Source organism: Malaya genurostris, chromosome 3, assembly GCF_030247185.1.
Source record: "Malaya genurostris strain Urasoe2022 chromosome 3, Malgen_1.1, whole genome shotgun sequence".
NCBI classification, from domain to species: domain Eukaryota; kingdom Metazoa; phylum Arthropoda; class Insecta; order Diptera; family Culicidae; genus Malaya; species Malaya genurostris.
The window spans coordinates 144,263,659-144,274,389 of NC_080572.1; the positions used below are offsets into that span (position 1 = coordinate 144,263,659).

Here is a 10,731-nt window from a genome sequence, read left to right on the forward strand (position 1 = left end):
AATTTGAACTGCTATGCACTGATGAGTCAAAGACGAAACGTAAACATATTAAAATCGGTTATGTGCCCTAGCACAAAATTTGGCTAACTCCTGAATGATCATAATATTGTTATTTGTAGTACATTCATGGCATTGATTGATCAGTTTCGAAAACAGGGAAGAGATCTGAAAATTACTCATAACTTCATGCAAAGTGGACATTTTCATATGGAGGTAGATTCGGTTCACAGCTGTATTGAACGAGCCAAAAAAAAAATCAAATGTACAAATAGAAGTTCCACGTGACTGGGCAATATTCATTAGTAGTATTAGGCGCAAGCAACCTCTGGTGGTTTATACCATGGAACAGAAAGATTATTTAAATCTGAAACAACTTGATAAATATTACAAAAAACCCACTATGGATTGTGATAACAAAAAAATAAGCTTTCAAAAAATCATGTGCTTTCAATATTGCACGTTTAATGAAAATCTATTGTACAAGTATGATATTATTAGATTAAAGCTGGTCTCAAATGTCCTTATACAAATCTAACTCGGGATTTGTTATACTTCCTGGTCCAATAACCTTAGAACCGTTGCCACTACCAGAAGCTAAACTAGAAGATTTAAGAAAAATGATGAAATTTGTATCTAATAAAAAATACTATGAAACGTTTTTGAAAGAGCTCACTCCGAAAAAACGAGGATGAAGGCAAATTTTAAAAACTCGATCACTTTGAGGCAGATTTGGATGTTTTTCACGAAGAAGAGTTAGAAGATCTTAATGCATTGTAACTTTACTCAATATGTTTAATATTTTTCTTGTATAAATATATGCAACGTTTTCCTATGAAAGATAATCGGCACGAGTTTTTATTAACAGCAAATCGTTATCACAGCATATGGTAATTTTTTTCCGGAATAAGATCGTGAACATTCTCAGTAACTACTAATTTAGCTATTTGAATGACAGTGAATTCCTTCTGGTATTTTGAATCAACGTATTTAACTTTATTGATTCCCATTGAATCCAACATTATTAGCCATCAGCTTCATATCATTTTAAGTTGTGCCGATGAATGAAAACATTGTTTAGTTGAATGCTTCCAAGATGATTTATAAACGAACAAAAACATAATTTCCCGGTAGTTAGTGGACTTGTATATCATTTATTTTATGAGAATAGTTCCAAATCGATCCGGATGTACTGACTGTCACCTCTGAGTTAGTTTCCTCATTCTCGAAAACTTGTTTAAAGAAAGAATTGTATGTCTTGAATGCATATTCCTGATGAAAAACAAAAACAATCAGTAAACTTCAGTAACTGATTATTGTAGAATGGAACTTACCGTTTTCTTTTAATAAATAGGTAGCAGTTTCACTATTTACACTCCCCAACATTCAAAATAAACGAATTGTTACCTGTTATTATTATTGATATTATAATAATTAAAACGGCCAATAAACAAGTTAAAACCTTGCGAAGGGCCAAAAGAAAAGGACGAATAAACCAAAACAAAACTTGACATGTCTGAGTAAACGTCTAAAATTCAGGGCCAAAAAGACTGTATGCTTTAAGTAGAGGGCGAAAAACACATTTTGTACAAATACTCCTCAAATTGAGAAATATATTGTAAAACTAATATATATTATGAAAAAGCATCACCAAACCTGACAATCATATATTGTTCAATTTCAGTTAGCTTTTGTAATAAAAGACCAGGTTTTGGCGAACTAAAACTATATTAGACTTGTCTAGTGGAGAGTTGATTATCGAATGAAAACTTTTTCATAAAATGTTTGATGTCTCAAACAATGGTTGCTTGCATAACCAACTAACGGTTCTGTTCTTTCGGTTTGCATGTACAGCAGCTTCATTTTCCTGGTTCCTTTTAAGTACCGAACCACTCGCTTCAATGCTTGCCAGTGAATTTCTCCAGGCTGACTTTGGAAGCGCCCAAGGTATCCAACTGCATAGCAAATATCGGGACGCACACACAGCATGGTGTACATTAAACTTCCCAACAATTCACGATAGGGTTGAGAAACTGCGCCCGCGGTCTCTACTGGAAGCACACAGCCTTTTTCCATCGGTGTCTTGACATTATTGCAGTCTAGCATACCAAATCGTTCCAGCACATGATCAACAGCGACTTCTTGAGAGAGCAACAAAGCACCAGCAACACGATCATACTGAATCTTGATTCCGAGGAAATGATTTATTTCACCACAGTCAGTCATCTGCAGCTCTTGAGCAAGGGACAATTTAATTTTCTGCACTAATTCCAATCGATCGCCAACAATCAGTAAGTCATCAACGTAGATTATGATGTATATCCCGCCTCGATCGTTAATCCTGGTGTAGAGGCAGTAATCGTGTCGGGATCGACAGAAACCGATTTTTAGTAGGAGTTCGTTTAGCTTATTATTCCAACAGCGTGGACTTTGCTTGAGTCCATACAGCGATTTTTCCAGTTTGCATACATGATTTGAGGGAGCAGCGACTCCTTCAGGTACCGCCATATAAACGTCTTCTTTCAATTCCCCATAGAGAAAAGCAGTCTTCACATCGAGTTGATGGATGACCATCTTCCGGTGAACAGCTACCGCCAAAACGGTTCTAATCGTCGCCAGCTTAGCGACAGGAGAATACGTTTCGTCGTAATCCACACCAGCTTTTTGCAGAAAACCTTTGGCTACCAGACGGGCTTTGAATCGAATCATTTTTCCATTCTCGTTTTGCTTCACTCGAAAAACCCACTTGGATTTGAGAGGAATAACACCAGCTGGACATTCTACCACTCGCCAAACATGATTTTCATTGAGTGACCTCAGTTCATCTCGTACAGCTAGCTTCCACTGTTTTTCGTCAGCTCTTCCAGAAATAGTGTTGTATCCTTCAGGAACATCGGAATTTAAGCGACCAGCTTCATCATACAATGTGGTGGAATCGGCGATATTTGGACTATCATCTGGAGAATCGGATTGAACGGCAGTGAATATGTTTCCGGTGAGAAAATCTTTTAACTTACCGGGGAGCTTGCGCTCCCGTTCGCTGCGCCTCGGGGTTACCATTTCAAGGTTTGAACCACGGTCTGTTTGCGAAGGGAGCACTTCAGTTTCGTCATTGTCTTCGTCATCAGTTAGAATGTCGTTTAACTGTTCAGCCATCTCGTCCTTCTGCACGGTTGGTCCAGGCACCTTCACATCGATCTTGTCCTGATGGTTGTATTGGTAAGGAATAACAACTAAAGGAGTTTCGTCATACTTTTCATCCGCAAATGGAAAGTTACTTTCGTCGAACTTAACATCTCTAGCCAGAAACAATTTCTTTGCTTCAATATCCCATAGACGGTAAGCATTTGGTGCGTAACCTATCATCACAGCAGATTTGCTCTTTGGATCTAGTTTTCCTTTCAGCTGTGCTGGCACCCAAGCGAATGCTCTACAGCCAAACACACGCAGTTTACCAAGGTCTGGCTTATGACTGGTCCACATTTCAGCTGGAGTTTTCCAATGCGGGACAGCACTTGTCGGGCTTCTATTTGTTAAATAGACGGCCGCCAAAACAGCTTCGTTCCAAAGAGTCTTCGGAGCTCTTGATTCTATTAACATCGCTCGAACCTTTTCGACGATTGTCCGATTAAATCGCTCGGACACTCCGTTTTGCTGTGGCGTGTACGCAGCTGTAGGTTCTAATTGTATTCCTTTAGATACGTAAAAGTCCCTCTGGTCCAGGGAACAATACTCTCTTCCTTGGTCAACCGTGAGCTTTGAGATTGTTTGGCCCAAAGCAGCAGTACTCATGGCTACATACTCCCGGAATTTTTGGAAAACTTCCGATTTCTTCTTGAGTGGATACACTACTGCGAAGTGCGTGAAATCATCAATGAAGGAAACGAAGTATCGAGAACCATCCCATGCTGACGGCGTAATTGGGCCACACACATCAGAATGCACTCTTTCTTATGGCCTCACAGCACGCACTCTCGTTCCAGTAAATGGTTCCCGGCATTGTTTTCCAAGAACACATACATCACAGAAATCCAGCTTTCTTGATAACCCAGGAATTCCTGTTACCATGTTGTGTTTCACGAGCGCTTGCAAGTTATTACTTCCTAAATGGCCTAAGCGACGATGCCAAAGATTGCCGCTTGTATCTTCACACAAGTTTGCAGCCACAGTTCCATTGAATACGTCGAATTCGTAGAAATCACCTCGCATTTCACAAGTTCCGATCAGCTGACTACCGTGTTTGATTACAGCTTCGGTTTGCTTGAAAGTGACGTCCAATTTCGCCTTTGCCATCTTCTTCACCGACAACAAATTCGCTCGAAGTTCAGGCACGTATAGTACATCCTTGATGACCACTTGAACACCTTTGCTATTAACACCCATTATGCAGCCTCGATGCCATGAAATGAGTGACTGATCGTCCTTCGCCACATTGATGACTACATGATTCTTCAGTTTCGTAAGGTTGGTGAAACAATGCTTCACGTTGACAAGATGATCAGTTGCGCCAGAGTCCAGTTTAAACGATACCATTTCCGCGTTTCTTTCAACGGTGCACCTTCCAGTCATGAAAACTACCGCCTTTCCTCCGCAAGCAGCATTAGCTTCTACCTTCACCTTCACACGGCAATCCTTAGCTTTGTGTCCCTTCTTCTGGCAACGATTGCACTTGCCAAGAAATTTGTCAGGTTTCTGCTTCGATCCCGAAAAAGCTGCTGGTTTTTCTTGATTTGAATCTGATGCCCGGTCAGTTTTCTTAAGTTCTTCAGCAAGAAGTCGCTCTCGAACAACATTCAGTTTCAGATCTTCACCAAGATTTTCCAACGCAGTAACCAGAGGATCGAACGATTCTGGGAGTGTGACAAACAGTTGGGAGATGACATCGTTTTCTTCTACCTGTGCTCCAGCCAGTTTCAGCTGCCGTATCAAATCTTCGAACGTTTTCAGATTTTCCAACGCAGTAACCAGAGGATCGAACGATTCTGGGAGTGTGACAAACAGTTGGGAGATGACATCGTTTTCTTCTACCTGTGCTCCAGCCAGTTTCAGCTGCCGTATCAAATCTTCGAACGTTTTCAAATGATTCTTCACGGACGATCCTTCTGCCATTCTGAGCTTCGCCAGTTGCTTCCTTACCAAAGTCTGAGATGAGACGGACCTCTTCGCATAAACGGCTTCAAGACTTCTTCAAATTTCTTTCAACGTGTCCTTTTCACCGACGAGGTCCAGCAAATCGTCATGGATGAAAGAAATCAGCAAGTTTGCAGCTTTTTCGTCTTGTTCTTGAAACTTCGGAATTTCAGCTGCAGCCGCTGGTGGATCATTCTTGATGACATCGAGTAGTTTCAAAGACTTGAGGTATCTCTCCACTCTAAAGCTCCAATTATCGTAGCCGGTTCCCGAGAACTACGGTATCCCGTGGACCGATTCCTTGCGTGAGTCGCCCATAACCTAATAAAAGACCAGGTTTTAGCGGACTAAAACTATATTAGACTTGTCTAGTGGAGAGTTGATTATCGAATGAAAACTTTTTCATAAAATGTTTGATGTCTCAAACAATGGTTGCTATGCAAACCTGCAACAGGACCGCTTGCTGGTGTAACCGATTATTCCAACATTTTGTTTTGACATAGTGAATTGAATTCGATTGATAACAACTCAATATCGATTTTTTCGAATTAGCTCACTTGGTTTTAGGCCGTTTTCAAAAAAACGCGTGAAAAGATCCAAAATGAACTGAACATACCACGATGTAAAATACCCTGGTGATCACATTTTTCTTCAAGGGGCAAATCACTCTAAACTTTGTCTGAACTCAAACAAGTTTTACCGGGAGTAAAAAAGTTTAGCAGGGATCTCGCTGGGTTAGAATGGGATAAGAAAAGTTTAGCCGAGATCTGGAAAAGCATTATTTTGACATAAGAAGCCGTAAACGTGGAAGCAGAGTTGCCAGATATTTTCATAGAACTCTGTACTGCTTTGTATAAAAAATCTGTATTTATATGTATTCACTAATGAAAGGAAATTTCGGAAAAAAAGATGTTTAAATATGTTATTCCATTAGATTATCGTTAATAAATGGCAAATGCAAGGAGCATTCCTTTATATCGTAAGTCCTTGCCGCACTGACAAGAGCATTCAACGACGAAATTTAATTGTTTCTGTTATCAACCACAATTGAATTGTGAATCCATATACTTTTTTCGTTCAAAAATGATGACTTGGAATTCAAACGCCCAATATGCAACGTCAAGTCAGGTCATACAACTTTTCAGTCTGACAATAAATTTTCATGACGCCATGACTTCCTAGAACATCAATTCAAATTGGTTTCAATTTATGACATAAATGTTTTTCAGCGTTCATCATTAAACAGTTGCACGAAAAAATTTCATTTTAATATGGGCAATCAAACACGCTTAGACGGAAAAGTTTCATAATTTCTTTCTTACTTTATATTGTATCTGTATGAATCTGTATTTAATTTGAAAAATCTGTATAAAAGCTGTACTCACAGACTAACAGACATGACAGTATGAGTAAATTCTAATAAAAATTATTTTTCGTGATGCACTAGTTCCACCTATATTGTACTGCGCGAACTATTTACTATCTGTACACCCCTTGTGTTATGTAAAAGTTTTTTACTAGTTGGTTTCCCCTCGTTTGTCAACACCGATCAGCTGGTTGCAGGGATGCCTGATTTCATCAAAATATTTGAAAATGAATCGTCACAATGTTTTATTGGATTACGTTGATAATATATTTAACTTTTTCTTGATGTTGGAGGGTAACCATTTATTCGACTCAAATTTGTCCATCTAGACTATTTTTTATTGTGTTGGTAGTTTTCACCCGAAATTAAGTGGCGGCAGACCAGAAGCAAGTAAATATTGCAACAAAACGGGTTCGATTTTTTATTGAGTTGGAGGATGAGAAGTAGGCGCAATTATGTATATAGTTTAGGCAATATCAAAGATAAACTCAAGATAGAGTAGTCTGCGATTTCTTAGGTATCATTTGAATAGGACCCCTCGATGAGCTCGGTTCACTGTCAATTTGAGTATTTTGAAGCAAAACAACAAGTGTCTGATCACTAGATGCGTCGTAACTATGACAATGATTGTTTATGTTTGGAAAAATATCAAGTTACAGTATGAACGATATTGAGAAATTTCGCTTTATATCAGTGATTCTTAGAATAAGAAAGTGAAAACTACTTAGAACCATTGTCTAGAATTTATTTAGTTTGTTATAGCCTCATCCCATGAAGCATCAGTTGTGGCAAGAAATCATTATGTGCTGAATGTAAACATATGTGTGCTTCCTTTCTAACTTGTATTGTTTCCATGGCATTTTGTCGGAACTAGTCGACGCTTGTTAACGGAGCAAAGATAAACTCAAGATTACAATGTCCCATACGATCCATCGAAAAATATCGGACCAGTAATCATGAACCAGTGAACTTAGTAATAGTGTAATTTTGTTGACCCTTCGTAAATAAGCGTCGATAAGCATTTGACAATGACGGTAAAATTCCATAGCAACAATACAAGTTTGGAAAGAAGTAAACATATGTAAACATACCGCACAAAATATGTTGTAACATCCATTCACTTTAATGCATCGTAAAATAAGAATATTTCAAATTGAACAGATTCTTAGCAATAATTCTTATTGATTTTTGTTTTCCTGTTTCAAAAACCACTCGATATGCAGCAAAATACTACGATTTCGATCATATTGCAATTTAAGATTAATTCTACACAAACAAAAATTGTCATAGTTACGACGCATGTAGCGGTTCGACGCTTGTTGTTTTGTTTTAAATAAGAATTGTACTGCAACTGACGGTGAACCGATTTCATCGAGGGGTCCTATTTAAATGGTATATGAAAAATCATAGAGTATTCCATCTTGAGTTTATCTTTGAACGGAGGGTCAATAAAATTACATTATTACTGAACCAACTGGTTCACGATTACTGACCCAACATTTTTCAATGAAACGTATGGAACATTGTAATCTTCAGTTTATCTTTGGCAATATGTATTAAATCTGTATCCTGCATGAAATTCGCATGGACGTATACAAATCAATACATTACAGGTATTTCTGTATGAATGGCAACTCTGTTGGTAAATGAAAAAAATAAAGACAGTCTAGATGACAGCCATGATGTTTTTGATAGGGTAACGTGGCGCCATCATGACACATGTGAGTACTGTCCCAAATAATGGAATATTCGAAATGACCGTTAAAATGATTGAAGAATCAAATTTGAGTGTCCTGTCTGTTAGTCTGTGCTGTACTCTGTATTAAATCTGTATGCGCATGTAAAAATCTGTATAATACAGAAAAATCTGTATAAATGGCATCTCTGCGTGGGAGCTCGAATGACAGATACACTCCAAACAAGATTAGGCAAAACTAGGTTGGATTAGTTTTAAATTACACAAGCTTATCTAGACTAGTTGGGATTAAATGAGATTAGAGAAGATTATTTTGGAATTACATGAGTTTATTAGTATGAGATTGTCTAGAGTTTAGAGTGATTTGCCCCTTGTTGGCTAGTGTATCAATTCTTGGAAGAAGTATAAGCCGTCCTACAGAAACGGATTGGGTGGAGTTGAAAAGGGTAGTGAGATATCGCTTAACTACCTGTGATTTTAATTGAAGCCGTCCTACAGAAACGGATTGGGTGGAGTTGAAAAGGGTAGTGAGATATCGCTTAACTACCTGTGATTATAATTGAAGCTTGCATGTACAAGAGGTCAAATTAATCGGTTACAGCGATGCCGACTGGAGTGGGGATACACCAGATCGTAAATCGACAACGGGTTTCCTATTCCTGTTAGGAAATTCAACGATTTCTTGGGTCAGTCGCAAACAGACAAACGTAGCAGTTTCCAGCATGGAAGCAGAATACATTGCATTGTCGGAAGCTTGTAAGGAAGTAGTTTGGCTACGTAGGCTTCTGGAAGATTTCGGTATTAAACAGGAGGAACCTACAGTCATTTTCGAGGACAATCTTAGCTGTATAGAGTTTGTATCGATCGATCGGATTTCAAGACATTTCAAACATATTGACACGCCTTTTTGCTTCGCTAAAGATTTGTCGAGTAAAGGTCTGTCGCTAAAGATTTCTCGAGTAAAGTAATCTGTCCAATATTGTCCGTCAGAAGTTATGATAGCAGATATCTTAACCAAACCACTTGGGTATATAAAGCAGAAAAAGTTCTCAGAAATGATGGGGTTATCCAGTAGCAAATGAAGATATCGAGAAGGAGTGTGGGAAGTGCGATATCTTTCCACTTGTCTGTGTGCCAAAAATAGAGAGAAAAAAAGATCCAAAATGAACTGAACATACTACACGATGTGACATTCCACTGTAGACACTGGAGAATAAAGGAAGTACTTTTGTTTGCGCTTTGTAAATCCTTTTCTTTAGTTCGTCGGTTATTATTCCGAAAGTCTCGCGTTAAATCCGTTCGTTTCCTGGCCATGTCCATCTGAAGTTTTTCCGCTGTGCGATTCGTCTGGTAAACTTTTAAATCTAGAAAAGTATACCCGAATAAAAAATATTGTAGAAAAACAATACGATCTGCTGTTACAAAACCTTCCACAATTTTGCTTTGACAATTGAAAAATATTTTAATGTATTGTTATACACTATTCAATTAATACATACACTATTCAATTAATTGTGAACATGCTTTTTACAATAGAATGTAGAGGTTGTTAAGTATCAATAACAATAATCATAAAGTATTAATTCAAATCATAAAATTTTCTCATGCATGTTTTCATGGAAAGCAATTAAATGTACAGTTTGCATATTGTTTGAAACACAATAAATTCAATTGTAGAATCGAAGAAACAATATATTGAGTCGTTGGAAACGAAAAAAATCTTGGCAAGATACAATAAAATGTAATAGATCTAATTGTGAATCAATTGTTTATGCTGTAAAATCAATGGTTTATTTTTTACGGGTATGGAATTGAAATTTAATTGTAGTTGAAAAACCATTCATATTAAATTTCGTCTTTACATATTTTTGTGAACTACGAAGATAAAAAATAAAAATAAATCATTTTAAAGTGGTATTTCGGATGCCCAACAACGAAAAACCCGACGAAACTTGTAGAACAAAACGAACGCATGTATTTCGTGAGAAAGGAAATTATTATTAACTAGGAAACGGAAGCGTTGTATACAACAACATACTCGACAGTGGTGTTACATTAAAGTAGGGGCTCACAAGGTTAATAGAGACGGCGAGTTCAAGGGGCTGCTCCATCAACACCCCTGCTCAGCCACTGCAATTCACCAGTCCGATCCCGGTGCAGTGTCGTCGAAATGCTGCAACTGGTAACCCTTTGGTCATCATATCCGCAGGCTGATCGGTCGACGGAAGAAATTTGAGTTCAATGCTGCCACATTTGATTAAATCTCGTAGAAAATGAAACTTCACATCAACATGTTTAACACGTCCAAAATCTCGAGACTCCTCGGCGATTCGCATTGCAGATTGATTATCTTCATAAACAGAGATCGGTTGCTTACTGTTATATTCCAAATCAAGCAATAAACGATTTAGCCACATTTCATGGCAAACCACAGTACAGAGTGCTGATATCTCTGCCTCTGTTGACGAAAGAGCAACTGTCTGTTGTTGGCGATCCAGCCAACTGTACATCCAAAAACTTTAAAAATACCTCCACTGATAGA

At 38.1% G+C, this 10,731-nt stretch overlaps 1 long non-coding RNA gene across 1 annotated transcript; it reads right to left on the reverse strand.

Annotated features, from left to right (window-relative positions):
* Positions 1 to 442: 442 nt before the first annotated feature.
* On the reverse strand, positions 443 to 1,522 carry LOC131436966 (uncharacterized). The gene is made up of 3 exons (XR_009230679.1): positions 1,332 to 1,522; positions 674 to 1,269; positions 443 to 599 (listed from the first exon to the last, which is right to left on the reverse strand). It is a non-coding gene; the product is annotated as an uncharacterized LOC131436966 (long non-coding RNA).
* Positions 1,523 to 10,731: the final 9,209 nt, after the last annotated feature.